The sequence below is a fragment of the Podarcis cretensis genome, assembly GCF_951804945.1.
Source record: "Podarcis cretensis genome assembly, chromosome: 1".
Classification (NCBI taxonomy): Eukaryota; Metazoa; Chordata; class Lepidosauria; order Squamata; family Lacertidae; genus Podarcis; species Podarcis cretensis.
Window position 1 is genome coordinate 100,401,768 of NC_137170.1, and position 14,497 is coordinate 100,416,264.

The window sequence follows — 14,497 nt, forward strand, 5'->3', positions numbered from 1 at the left end:
CTTGTGCCCCCTGCAGCCTTGGAACCTGACTTCCAGTGGTACCAGTCTCTTGTTCCCAGAGGAAGAAGGCTTGAAGCCAGGGGAGGGTGGTGGGATGATGATAAGTGATCAAAGGGAGAAGGATCAGACTGGGAGGAGGAGATGGCAAAAGCAGAAGTAGTGAACAGGAAGAGGCTATGGCAGAGCACTGTTCAGACTCCTAGGGAGAAGCAGGGGCTGGGGAGTAGTGGGGCAAAGAGGCAGAGGGGCTGGCTGTGGAAGAAGCCAGGGAGTCTCCCCTTCCTGCTGTGACTGGCTCCCCCCGGTCTCCTAGAACATGCTGAGAAATGAGGAGGACAGAGAAGAGGGAGGTTGTGCACAGATGCAGCCTGACACTGCGTGGGAAAGACCCTAGAGATGAGGAATCCTGGTGGACACTGGGAAAGTTTCATCTTCATGTCACTGTGAAGGACACTGGGAGACCTTCAGTCCTCATAACTGTTTCATTGGCGCAAGACCTCCTTTAAAGTGTCGCTGAGGCCACTAGGCCAGTGCTGTAGATTTCCTTGAATAAAGAGTTAACTGAAATCGAATGATTCATTGTGTTGTGCTAGCCTATTGCCTGACTCCAGCCCTGACACTCTGCTGTGACCCCCAAATCTCAGGGAAACCTGCATGAAGGGGCCTTAAGATGCTTTTCACTTCAGCTCTGGTAAGTAGTTGCACCGTTCTGGCATGAAACTACATAGTATCGTCAGCAGTAAAAGTTATATTCTGGCCAACAAAGGCACATTTCTGTTTACTGCTATATATATATATATAAAACAAGCCACAAAGAAGCAAAGGCAGAAAGCTATAAGATTAACTAATGCGATTATATGGATTAATTCTTTAAATGCAGATTACAAATGTGGATTTTTAATCAATGATGCTCACTAGGGAAGCAAGTTTGCTGAAGGCACCGCTGTAAATATTCTAGTCACATCTCCAGAGGGTGGCCATGCATTTAAGAACCCGGTCTTGCCACTAAATGATACTTCTGTTTATTTCACTTCTCACTTACCCTCAACTTTTTGGGGGGAGGGAGGGGGTTCACCGATATTAACACAGCACTTCATAGCCTGTTTATTGCAGCACTTTCAGTGCTGATGATCAGTGAACACAGAGGAAAAACCAGCAGACAAATAATTTTCAAAGCAAGATAGGCATTTTTTAAATATATATCTGTTCGATAGGCAGTTCCTGTATGTTATGCTCATAGACCTAGGACCAGTGGACGAGCTTCATGCTCCAGCACTGGGGGTGGAGAGCAGGCGGGGAGGGGCTGGCACACGTCCTGGGGACGGGGCACCCAGTGCGGGTGGGAAGACAGCCACGATGACACCCCACCAGGATTGCGCTGCAGGGGGCGGTGCGCTCCCCCCGCACTCCTCTTCCTCTGCCAGTGCCTAGGACACATCTCTACATGTCTGGGTCCTGCTCACCTAGAACCAAAGAGTTGGAGGTGACTGTAGAGGCCATATTGTCCACTCCCAACCAATGCAGAAATGCTATCATGACAGCATCCCAAATAGGCAGCCATGCCACCACTGCTTGAAAACCTTTAATGGCAGAGAACCCACTGCCTTCCAAGCAGGGATACGTGTTGAAGGTCCCAGATTCAAACCCATGCATTTCCAGGTAGGCCTGGTAACAACTCCATGAATCAGTGGAAACAGTACATTCAGATCTCCCAGCATAGCTTTACAAAATCTGTTCATGCAGAAACACTGCTGCTTATATTACAATCTTGTTTTAATTTAGATTTTAAACAAAAACAAGAACCCAACAACTTATCTTTCCAAAGAGCATTCAAGGCAGTCCCAGTATAAACCGACTAATAAAACAACACAATCATTTCTATCTTGTTCTTGTATCTTAGCTGTGCACAGCCAAACCTTTCCTTTAGATACCGCTTAACAAAAGTAGCATTTGAATTTAGTTGTAGCGGAGCTGGAAAAGTATATCTTGCTGACGTGAAACTGCAAACTGCAAAAAGGAAGCAATTATTTGTCACATTTTTATTTAAATGTTCCAAAAATGGTATGGCTTGTTCAAACTGTGTGTTAGAGAAGTGTCCCTTCCTGGCGTACGTTAATGGAAAGGACTGCAAACAAATGAGAGACTTTGTTTAATTAGCACTGAAATTGAGTGTGCATGGCTGGCGACTGTTAAAAGTCCATCTGGCCAAAGACAAATGAGGACCAGAATGTACAGAAGTCTCCCAAACCTGGCTTGGCAGCCTTCGAAAAGGGCAGGGTTTCAAAGGAGAAAATGATGCCTCTTTAGAAGTCCCAAGTAAATAAGGCAATACTCCCAGGTCACTGTGGATACAGGCAGGCAGACATAATAAGGGGTGAAGACAAGACGGGACATGAAAAGCTCTTTTTGCACTTCCCGCAGCTGCCGCTTCACTGTGGCAGGGAGCGAGTGAAGTGAAAGTGAAGTCCCTGGGGTGAGTTTTCATAACCATTTCTGACAGGCAGGAATAATTACACGGCGATTTTCTCCTCTGAGGTTTGAACTTTCTTGTGCAGGCAGTCCTATGTAGACAGGTTTAAAATCTCACTCCACTTTGAACTACTTCCACAAACTATTCAGATACATAATGCAGCAGAGCAAAGATGGGCACAGGGTTGAGGTGTGTGTGTGTGTGTGTGTGCGTGCGCGTGTGTGTGCGCGCCAGTGGCTTCAGGAGAGAATGCCATCACCCACTTCCTCTTCCTGGCCAAGCCCTTCCTTTGCTCTTCACCTGTCAGCAAGGCTAAACTGCCTTATTATAAAGCTAGTTTGTCTTCACAGGGCTCTCAAGTGCTTTTGTGATTCATGACACAGGAAACGTATACTCTCTGAACCCGCAACTGAGGCTGCATGTACACTGTACATTTAAAACACATTTAAAGCAACTGATTCCCTCCCCAAATACTGGTAGTTTCCCCCTCACAGAACAACTATTCCTGGCAACCTTAAACAATAGTTCACAGGAGTCTTTATGGAAAGTCATGTGGTTTAAATGTATGGTGTCTCTGCAGCCAAAGGGTTGTGTGTCCATATTATAGTCAGCCGGGGGGGGGGGGATAAAAGTACTCATATCCAGAGCTTTTTTCATCCAGAGCTCAACTTGGGCACCTCTCAGGTGGGCGCCATTGCCATTCTAAGAGAACCAGGGAGAAGTTTATGGTGAGCTCCAGCACCTCTTTTTCTACAAATAGCACTGCTTATTTCTTGAGCAGTTGAGTACCATCACCAAAAAGCAGTAACTATAGTAGAGAAAGGATCTTAATCACCATGTCTGTTGCCTACACCTTACAAGAACTAAGGTAAGCAAAAAAAATCTGATCAATATTTTCAGATCTGTGCATGTATCCATACACATGAACTTATGTCTTAGATAAGAATCCACAGAATTACCAGGGGAATGTTTACTGGAGACAACTGTGTGCCACAGACATCAATACAATAGACACAATTACTCTATAAATACATATATTGCCTTGCTTATTTGGGGGAATTAGCAAGCACCAGACAGCAAGTGAAATTACTTCTCCAGACTGAAGCACCTGTGCACAAATAGAACTAGCAAGATGCTTCATTGTTACAATTTGCAAAGGCAATCCAAACCCATATGTACCGTATTTTTCGCCCCATAGGGCGCACCGGCCCATAAGGCACACCTAGTTTTTTGGGGGGGAAATAAAGAAAAAAAAATATTCCCCCCCCCCAAGGCGCGAGGCTTCCCCCGACCCCAACCCCCAGAACAGGCTGCTCTCCGCAAGCCGGGAAGCCCTCCCGCGGCTTGCGCAGAGCTACCCGAAGCCCCGGCATGACTGCTGAGCACGCCGGGACTTTGGGATAAGAGGCAGCTCTTATCCCGGGATAAGAGGCAGAGGGGGAACTCCCGCGGGCTTGCGGATAGCTTCCTGAAGCCTGCATTCACCCCATAGGACGCACACACATTTCCCCTTCATTTTTGGAGGGGAAAAAGTGCGTCCTATAGGGCAAAAAATACGGTACTTATCCATAAGCATAACCAGGTCCTAATACAAATATAGAAATGGGCAGCTTTAAATACATAGTGCTAATGGGGCCTTAGCCTGTGATTATGAAAGCAAAGTAAGTCCATTTGAACTTCCTTAAGAAATAATTTTCTTGCTTCATACACTTACATCTATTAATAGTAACTTGTAACGTCAGGTAGTAAGTGTGGTATACTAAGACTTTTAGGGTGTGATCTACAAACCATATAAAGATTACATACCCAATATCTATATACTTATGCTATACTTTTGTTGAATTCCCTGTAGTTCTCAAGAACAAATGGAAAGGGTGTTTGTTTGAAGAAGCAGCTTTGGCGATTGTTCCCCAGCTTTGAAAATTCATCTACTCACTACTTGATAGCATCTTGGTGTGATTCCAGAAGCAATGCAACTGAGGTTGAATTGCACTGTTAAGATATAATTAACTTGTGCCATTGATGTTTAATGGAATGTTAGCCATGACTAACTTTCACTGGAAAGAGGCCAATGTGTCTTAATGAGTGGAAGAACAGTGGTGTGCAAGGCAATCCTAACCATGTCTACTCAGAAGTAAGTCCTACTGAATTTAACAGGGTGCAATGTCACAGACAGGATTAGGAAAACTTTCAATGAAAACTTTTGATGGAATGTGGCTACTGAAGCCATTGCAAATATGCCACCTTAATTGATTTTGATTATGATATTAGGGAAACAATGAGTCTAACTTTCAAAGGTATGGCTGTTGTTCTGTATGCAAAGGGTTACAAATAGCTCAGAGTCTGTGTGACATTGTGGGTACACAGCGGCATGCAGGGTACTTAGGGGATAGAGCTCTCCTTTGAATTTCTCTCCACACTGAAGAGAAATACCATTAGAAGCCCCATCCTAGCAGGGCTAGATTAAATCAGTCTCAGCCCATTACTTTAAATAATCAATACCCATAAGTACCAGGCGTCTGTCTCTCACTCCATCATGAAAGCTGGAAAGCTAAAGGAGGAGACATGTAATTATAGACATTTTCAATGTTCATTTTTAGGAAAATTAAACATCTAACATTATGACACTTGACAGGCTGCTTCTTTCAATAGCTCTGGCACATCCTACACAAATACAAGACAGAGCCAGAGATCAGAGGCAGAGAAAAGGCAATTTCGCTTAATCTTCTAACTGCTACCTTCACTTTTTCAACAAACCTAACAATGCCGTGTGCATCCTATTGAAGACGGAGTAAAACTCCCATTAATTTTTATGGATCAGGATTGTATCAAGAGAGCTTGGCTGTCTACCTGGGAAATTTTTACTTTATGGTTTTGTTTCTCCTGTCAACATCTTTGTCATGGCTTGTGCAGGGGAGTTAACCTATGTGGATCATATGCTACAAAATACACTGTTGTGCAGTAGGCAGCAACAAAGAGAACAAATTCTACTGCTCTGTTACAGTGGTTTTGGACACTGGTTTTAAAATCTCTGTGACAGGGGCTAGCAGACTTCAGACTTTTGGGATCCACCAAGTGGAGCCATGTGTGATAAGACACACACTTAAAGGTAAAGGTAAAGGGACTCCTGACCATTAGGTCCAGTCGTGACCAACTCTGGGGTTGCGGCGCTCATCTCGCTTTATTGGCCGAGGGAGCCGGTGTACAGCTTCCTGGTCATGTGGCCAGCATGACTAAGCCGCTTGTGGTGAGCCAGAGCAGCACACAGAAACGCCGTTTACCTTCCCGCTGGAGCAGTACCCATTTATCTACTTGCACTTTGATGTGCTTTCGAACTGCTAGGTTGGCAGGAGCTGGGACCGAACAACAGAAGCTCACCCCGTCACGGGAATTCGAACTGCTGACCTTCTGATTGGCAAGTCCTAGGCTCTGTGGTTTAGCCCACAGGGCCACTAATAGTCTATGTTAAAGGTGGAGAACCTGTAGCCCTGGCCGTTGTAGTCCAGCAACATATGTAAGGCCAGTTTTCCTGCACCTGGACAGAATCCAAAGCTGTTCTGTGCAGAATGCACAGTGGGAAATACTGTGAAAAGGAAATGTGTGGCTAGGCACATACACAAATCACTATATTTTACAGCACTAGACCACAATGTAATAACCCCTTTTAGGGATTTCTTGAGATAATTCTTACCCTCATGCACACAGACATGCAGTAGTGTTTGCAATTTGCATACAGCCATACTCCTCCTCCTCCAAACCTAGTCTCCTCCAAGAATCTTAGCCTTTCTTCTACAGTGCAGTATCTATGGCAAAATTATAAGAAGAGGATTACCTAGAATATCCCCAAGCAGACAAGAATTGGTATTCTTTCACCAATACCAAAACTGCTGCCGTCAGTTTTTTGACACTTATGCCAGACTTTTGACTTGTAATTCCTTAACCTTTGTACAGATCAATTATGTTCAGTTTTCAATTATGCAGTGATTTGGCATGATGATACGCAATGGACAAGAGGATGACACTGTTGCCTGCTTAGGTCATGCCATCTCATAAACCGCTTGCGTACTCAGAAGTAAGCCATGCTTTTTTCAATAGTATTTCTTCTCTTGCTTAGGAGTGCAGCCAAAGAGCTCTTTTTATGCTGTTTTGAATACAAATGCTTGAGAAATACGATTTCTATGGATTTTGATACCAATGGACCCGATTCACACCAGATGAACTCAAGTGTGTAACTAACCTTCAGATTTTGCCTTTCTCCAAATTTTGCAATATGCTTATTGTAGTTTAATGTCCAAATTAATAAAAATGAATATTTTAGGATAAAATGTGTTTAAGAAATGTGCAACTTGAAACTTGTAAGCCCAGCTACCTCCCTCTGTATTTGGGGTAAGGTGGTTTTGTGCACATAAGCTACAGTGGGAGTCGATTTGTGTTACCCACAGCAAACTCTTTCCGGAAGCGCGAAAAGCTCCACCTGATTTATTTACTTATTTGCTAAATCTATGATTCACCATGAACTTATTTCAGGGTGGATTCCATCCTTATTGCATAGGATGGTACTGAAATTGCTGCTGTGCCTCAGGAGATATAAGGGAGTTGCAATTATAGGTGTTAGTTCTTTTTAAGATGGGTTAACATAAGGATCTGGTCAATGGCCCATTTAGCTTAGCATCCTTTTTCTTACAGTGGCCAACCAAATGTCTGTGGGAAACCAGGGAGCAGACATGAGCAGAACAGCACACTCTCCTGTTGTTTTCAGCATCACTGGTATTTTGGAAGCTTTGCTGCCTTTGTACAAGTAGAGCAGAACCATCATGGCTAGTAGCCGCTGATAGCCCTCTTTCTCCATGTGTTAGTCCTCGCCTCCATGGTTACTGGACCATTTAAAGGAGAATTAAAACCGCAGCATTGCGATACATCTTGAGATAATTTTATTGGAATAAGATACAAAGTCATCGGTATATTTGGTAGCTTATTATATTTATGTGGAAAGTGTTTTAGTTGCAATGCACAAATCTTTGAGCTTGGAGGATAGCAGCAAAATGAGATTCCTTGGCCTAACATCTGCTTTAAGAGAAGGCTGACTGAGAAAGTGGGAGGGGTGTTTGAAAGGTGTTCTACACTGCCAAGAGGAATTGGGGGGCAGTTTTGTGCAGGAGGATTATTAATTATGAAACAAACAACTGGGAATAATACGATTTGGGCTAATAACTTTTGGCATGGTTAGCTGAACACCTAAATTCATCTAGGCATGCATGCAAAGCTACAAATATGGAAAATTTACTTTTTCTCCAATTAGCCATGACACCTAAACTAGAACTCCCATATTCAGATGCAGTGCAGCTTTTGACTCACAGATCCACTTGGGGGTAAACAGCAGGAGACTTCTCTCTCCACCACACATTGATTGAGAGTTTCTGAGGCACATCTTACTGGGAGCTGTTGGAGAAAGAATGCTGAACTAGAAGGATCTTGCATGGCATTTCTTACATTCTTAGCTGGCAAAGCAGTGGAGCCAATGAAGATCAGGAACCATGCATTCCCCCCTCCCCCAGATCATTTTGGGATTCCCTTCCATGTTTCATGATTGCAGGTGTTCAGCACATCTCCAATTCAAACAAGAGCATGACAGAATGGAGGCATTTCCCTCCAGCAAGGAATAAAATACCACTGACAACAGGTAATATATATCATAAAGTGAATTGGGGAGAAGATGATGCTAATGAGATAGTCGGACCCTCCAGGGATCTCCTTTGAATTCACTCCTTGATGTGATCAAATTGAACCTTTCTGTAAAATTATTCCTTTTCAAACCATTTTATAAAATCCTGTACTTGTATGGATTTCTCCCAATGGATCTATATCTGAGTAGTCTTGAACTGAGGGAATGTGCATTCATCATCTCTGGAAAGGAATCATCATGGCACTGTTTTCCATCCTGCATTTCTTTTCATTTTTAAAAACTGATTTAATAAATATCCATCCTCTTTCAGAAGAGCCTAGGACAGTGCAAATACCACCTTCATTGCCCCCGAGTAATAACTCTGTTAAAAGCGAAGATAAAAATGTTTCACACAGACTACAACACAAATAAAAGGATGCAAATTGAATGCAATGTACAGTGCTTAATCTGATGCATGGTTCTTCCCTGGAACCTCTTTTGTAGTTGTTCTCTATTTTAAAGTGCTAGAACTATTAAAGGTAAAGGTAAAGGTACCCCTGCCCGTACGGGCCAGTCTTGACAGACTCTGGGGTTGTGCGCCCATCTCACTTAAGAGGCCAGGGGCCAGCGCTGTCCGGAGACACTTCCGGGTCACGTGGCCAGCGTGACATCGCTGCTCTGGCGAGCCAGAGCCGCACACGGAAACGCCGTTTACCTTCCCGCTGGTAAGCGGTCCCTATTTATCTACTTGCACCCGGAGGTGCTTTCGAACTGCTAGGTTGGCAGGCGCTGGGACCGAGCAGCGGGAGCGCACCCCGCCGCAGGGATTCGAACCGCCAACCTTTCGATCGGCAAGCCCTAGGCGCTGAGGCTTTAACCCACAGCGCCACCTGCGTCCCTTCGCTAGAACTATTAACCCATAATTAATAAAGTCTTTAAATTTAGCTTGTACCCTTGTATAGGTGTGCTAATAGGTTAAAAGAACAAATTCCCTAAATGTTTGCCTCTTTCAGACTTTCCGCGTTAAAGAAAGGTCATGGTCAAAAAGCGAAAACCATATCTGAACACAAGGATAGTGAAGATTACTGCATCTCATTAAAAGAAGGCACAAACATAGATGCTTCAATTAAAATTCAGGATGAATAGGAAGCTGAGGAGCCAAACAACAGTGGACAGTTATAACTTTGAAGTCACTAGTCTATGGTTTATTTAATAAAATGAACAAACAAACAAACAGACAGACAGACAGCAGCTTGTTTTTGCAATTCCAAAGTGACCCAAAGGAGTGCTTAAACAGACGAAATAGTTCAGGCATTTCGTAGAGGAGGCTATGGCGCTTGAATTAAGTAATGATACATGGAGAGTGCCCACAGTGGCATGGAAGTAGATTGAAATGAGTAACATAAAGGTTATGAGGAAAACCCTATTAGTAGCACTTGTGGGTCTCCAGTGTGGAGCAGAAAGAGTAGGAGGCTTTCAATTGACTTACTACCTGTTCCTCCTATTAAGGAATAACTCCTTATTTAATATTAATCTTTAGGGTGCTTCCAGACAGTCATCATTTTGGGATGGGATTTAATAACATACTGGCAAAAAAGAAAAAAAAGATATGGAGCTCTTATGCAACAAACCCACTTTCTCAAAAGATCAGACTTTTTGCAATAAGGAAAGTCATAGGAAAATGCAGTGGAAAGTGTGGGATAACCCAAGCTTTGGTATCACATTGTTGAGCCTCTCTGAAAGCAAACTGGGATGCTTAATAAACAGAAAATTTGGAAGAGAGAGGCTTTAGTATTCCTAAATACAGGCACTCCCCTTTTCGCCTCCATTCTGCCCTCTTCCAGGTGCCAAAGGATTACACATCAATTGGACACATCTAAAATGGCCGCCACCTGTATAGAACTAGTGTCATGGTGGTAAGCATAGCCTTTTTTTTTTTTCTAAGAAGTTGCCTAAGCAAGTTCATTCATTACTCTTGCTCTTTCCTGGGAATCTCTTATCTCTATGTGAAATATACTCGGAGCTGAGTGTTGATTTCATGCTCTTTATTTCAGCTCATGGCAAACAGGGAGTGAGTCTTCCCAAAAACCTCTGGCTATATATACATTATTTACACAATGGGTCCCACGTGATCAGCTGATTCAACTCCCCTCCTGGAGCCGGATTGGGCAGCTCCTGCAGACCAATCAGGATGCTACCTTCTAGGATCCTACTTGCCTATTGTTCTAGGATCCAAGCTCAGTACATAACACTATGGATGAAGCACAAGCTTTGCAAATAAATATTTATGGCACATTAACGAAACCATGCAATCGTAAGACAGAACAAACTGGGGGTGCTCCCAGACTGCCACTATTTTATGCATTGGATTCTATAAAAGCAAATCCAGGTCACACAATTAATTCACATTTGGAACTCTTGCACAACCAGCCTCCTTCCAAAACTAATGGGCTTTTTCTGGTAAGGAAAGTGATACACTAGAAAATACACTAGAAAGTATGGGCCATTGCTTGGCATGACATTGTATAACCTCTCTGCAAACTTTACACAGACAGATCACAATGAATACTCAATAAGCAGGTCATCTGGAAGCAACACAATCTACTAGATGGCAATTGTGAATCCATGTTCAAATTGCCACTCATCCATGAAGCTCACCTCATGGCCCTGGGCCAGTCACCTTCTCTCAGCCTGACCTACATCACAGGACTGTTATGATGATAAAATTGTGAAGAGGAAAACCAGGAAAGAGGGAATATAAATCTAGGGGGGATGGACAGTATTGATATGGGAGTGTGTCTAAGGTCTTATATTTAATATTCAACCCCTTATCATTCCATGTCAAGGCAGCTTAATTTTGTTTGTGCTGCATTTTCTGGCAATACTTTCTCAACCATCTTTTTCCCATCAGATTTTTCACTTTTATTCAAGTTCATATCCTAACAGGCAACAGTATAGAAAGAAACACATGTCCGTATGTCTTGACTTTGAACTAAGAGAAAAACAAATGTGTAAGAGAAGCAGAAGATCTCACAATGCAAACTGAACATTTTATTAAAATGGTGTGATAATTAAGTACTATTCTATAACTGAAATTACTTTGTTTCAGTGCCAGGTAACTTTTTCTTATTAAACTGAAACATTAATTGGTCATTTCAGCACCTGCTGATAATGGATGCTACAGACATTGTTCACATGTTAATAAGAGCAGATTACACATTAAAAGAGAACTGTTGAAAAATGATCCACAGGTGATACTTGACTCCAAATGAACTAGCTAAAATGTTTAGATCTAAAAGTGACCTATGCTGGAAAAGTAAAGAAACAATTGGCACATTTTATCATTCTTGGTGGTCTTGCAGAATAATTAAAGGATTGTGGGAGATGGTTCATAACGAACTTAAGAAAATGTTTAAGAACGTTTCCTAAAAACCCAGAAGCTTTCCATCTGGGAATAATAACAAAGGAATTCCCAAAAATCACTCTACGTTAGGGATAGTTGTGACTACAGCAGCCCAAACTCTGGTAATACAAAAGTGGAGAACAGATGCAGTACCATCACAAGAAGAATGGCATCTTAAAATATTAGATTATGTAGAACTTGCCAGCATGACAAAGGGATTAAGAAATAAAGATGATAAACTAAAAGAAGACTGGACATTATATATAGGTTATATGGAAAAATACTATAATAAAAAAACAAGTAACAGACTGAAAAAATAATCAGCAGTAGACATGACAAAGTGGGATAGTGTATGGTATGGAAAACAATTTAGTAGAGTAAGAAAATACAGTTTGAAAAGATATCAGATAGGGAACCAGGGAAAGAGTGGAAGGGGAGTTAAAGTCAAGATATAAGAGTATACTGTATAACTGACTTTCAAACATGAGGGTTCTATTCTCATGAGGATACTGCCTTTGATGCCTGCTATTTAATTTATAGTTGTTTTCAATGTATTTATTTATTTTATCTATTTATTAGATTTATATAGCACCATTCATCATAAGATCTCAGGGCGGTACACAGAAACATGCAGAAACATGAAATAAACTAAACTCCAACTCCCATCAGCCCCAACAAACGTGGATAATGTTCAAGGATGATGGGAGTTGCTGTCCAATGATGTCTGGAGGACACCATATTGGCTACTATTGCTATAGCATGTAAACAGTTTTTGGAAGCTGCAGTAATGGAAAATGTGTTGTTGCGTGTGTGTCCTGCTTATGGGCTTCTCATAAGCTAGGGTTGCCATATTTGAAAAAGGGGAAATCTGAACACAAAAGTTGAGCTTTTTTTTTTGCCAAATCTTTTTAAAAAGAGCTTTTTGAGCTTTTTTAAAAAAATGGAATTTGCCCAAATCCGCACTGCCAACATGGGTGGCCATACATCTGGAATTTCCCAGACATTTCAGCGATTTCTACCCGTACACTGTTTCTGATGGCCAAATTCTGGCTATGTCTGGGACGTTTCGGACGTATGGGAACCCTACATAAGCATCTCATTGGCCACCAAAAGAACAGGATGCTGGACTAGATGGGCCACTGGTCAGTCTAGCAGGCCTATTCTTATGTTCTTAAAAAACAGTTGATGCTGAAATGCTTGGGTTTCCAACATAACATAATAGGATATGATAAAAACATGGAATTTGGTGTCACACTATTATAAATGTTCTACTTGTGCAAATGTGCAGCTTTCAAGATGGAATGATCACTCTCTGTCCCTGCACACTTCTTGGCAGGAGGTGTGTCAGTGCTCTTCCCAACCCTCCAAGCCAATTTTGTGGGGCACTGGGAGGGAAGAGGGAGGATGCCCTGTTGTACAAGCAGAAGTGCTTGTAGGGCTCCCTAGATGAATCCTGCCCTATGCGCTCTGTGTATGGTTTTTAAAAAATCATTTTAATACAATTTTAGTGGAGGTTATGATTTTATGAAGTTTATTTTTGTTTGCGACTTTCATTTGTTTTTACTTTACCCCCCTTCACATTTGGCCTATAAAGCCTTGCTTGTAAAAGTTACTGATGCTTACTCACTTCTGAGAAATAGAAGATAAAGGGGAAAAAGACAGTGCAGATGGGCAACAGACTGCTAGAGCGCCCAGGGCATGAGAATTTTGGTAGCCCTGGGAGACAATGCAAGCACATATGTCGTACCCTGAAGTAGCACACCATCTATAAATACATTTTGTATGTTGATAGACATGCACAGCTGAAAATGAGTGTTTAAAAAATCTTGATTTTTTTTTTTTAATGGAAGCAGTTTCCACTGTGAGTCCTCAGAGTTGAGAGACCAAATGAATTGGTCATGAAACAAGTGGTGATGGATCTCAAATGTGGCAAGAATTTATGCCAGCTTCCCAGTTTTACACCCCATTCAGTTGGATGGAGGTTCTGAAAATGCATGGCTTTACTTTCTTTATTGACTAATATTATACAAGCATCTATAGCCAAATGAAAACCTCTGCTATAGTTCCTGGGGTTGTGGGGAGAGAGACCTGACTCTTACTTTCCATAAAATTGTGCCCTCTTCGGCTTCTGTCTGCTGCTTTTCTCTCAGAGCTGATTCAAGAAACTGAAAGAAAAGGTTGAGTGCCTTGTACTTTTGCTTCAACCTGTTTCTACAGTAACATATGAAGTGGTGCTTACAAATCTCGCTTCACATTTACAAGTGGAAGCAAGCAAGCAAGCAAGCAAGCAAGCACGCACATGACTCTGCTTCTCACATCTAACATTTGAACCATTCCAAGGACCAAACTAGATGTCTACTTCAACAGGACTCCTGGAAAAAAAAAAAGGAATCTGTGCGTTTAAGCTCCCATTTTTATCAGCAGCTGCATTAGTGACCCTCTGACACAAAGAGAAGAACACATCCATGTCAGAGTCAGCATAGATTAGAAGATTTTGATGTGAGGTCACAATCTACTTACTGTAACAGCATACCCTCCAACTTTTCGGGAGGGTAAATTGGGATGCACACACCCTGCACCATACGCCCCGCCCTGCCCCCCACCGCCTTAGCTTCTGTGGCTCGGGACATGGCAACCTGAGGCCTACCTGCATGGCTAATCTCAATGCCAACACTGTCCCCCCCTCTGCTGCCACCGTGGCCTCTGCCTCAACACCACTGTGGCCACGGCCTTTGCTGTTGCCACCATGGCTGTCACCATACTTCCGGAAGCTGGCGCCCCCTCAGGCCTAAGGTTCCACATCCCTGATTTAAAGAATAGCAACGGATCTGGCAAATTCAGGAAATGGTTTTTAAAACCATCATTTTGAACATTCCTGCAATTTTTGAATGGGCATGGGACCCACAAAGTTGTCCTCAGCATGTTGCCATCAACTTCGGGAAGGAGCAACAAAGCAATGAGC

At 42.5% G+C, this 14,497-nt stretch overlaps 1 long non-coding RNA gene across 1 annotated transcript in view; it reads right to left on the reverse strand.

The window, feature by feature from the left end:
• LOC307226534 overlaps nucleotides 1–14,497 on the reverse strand; it is a 98,582-nt gene that overhangs the window by 71,040 nt on the left and 13,045 nt on the right. The window lies entirely within an intron of this gene.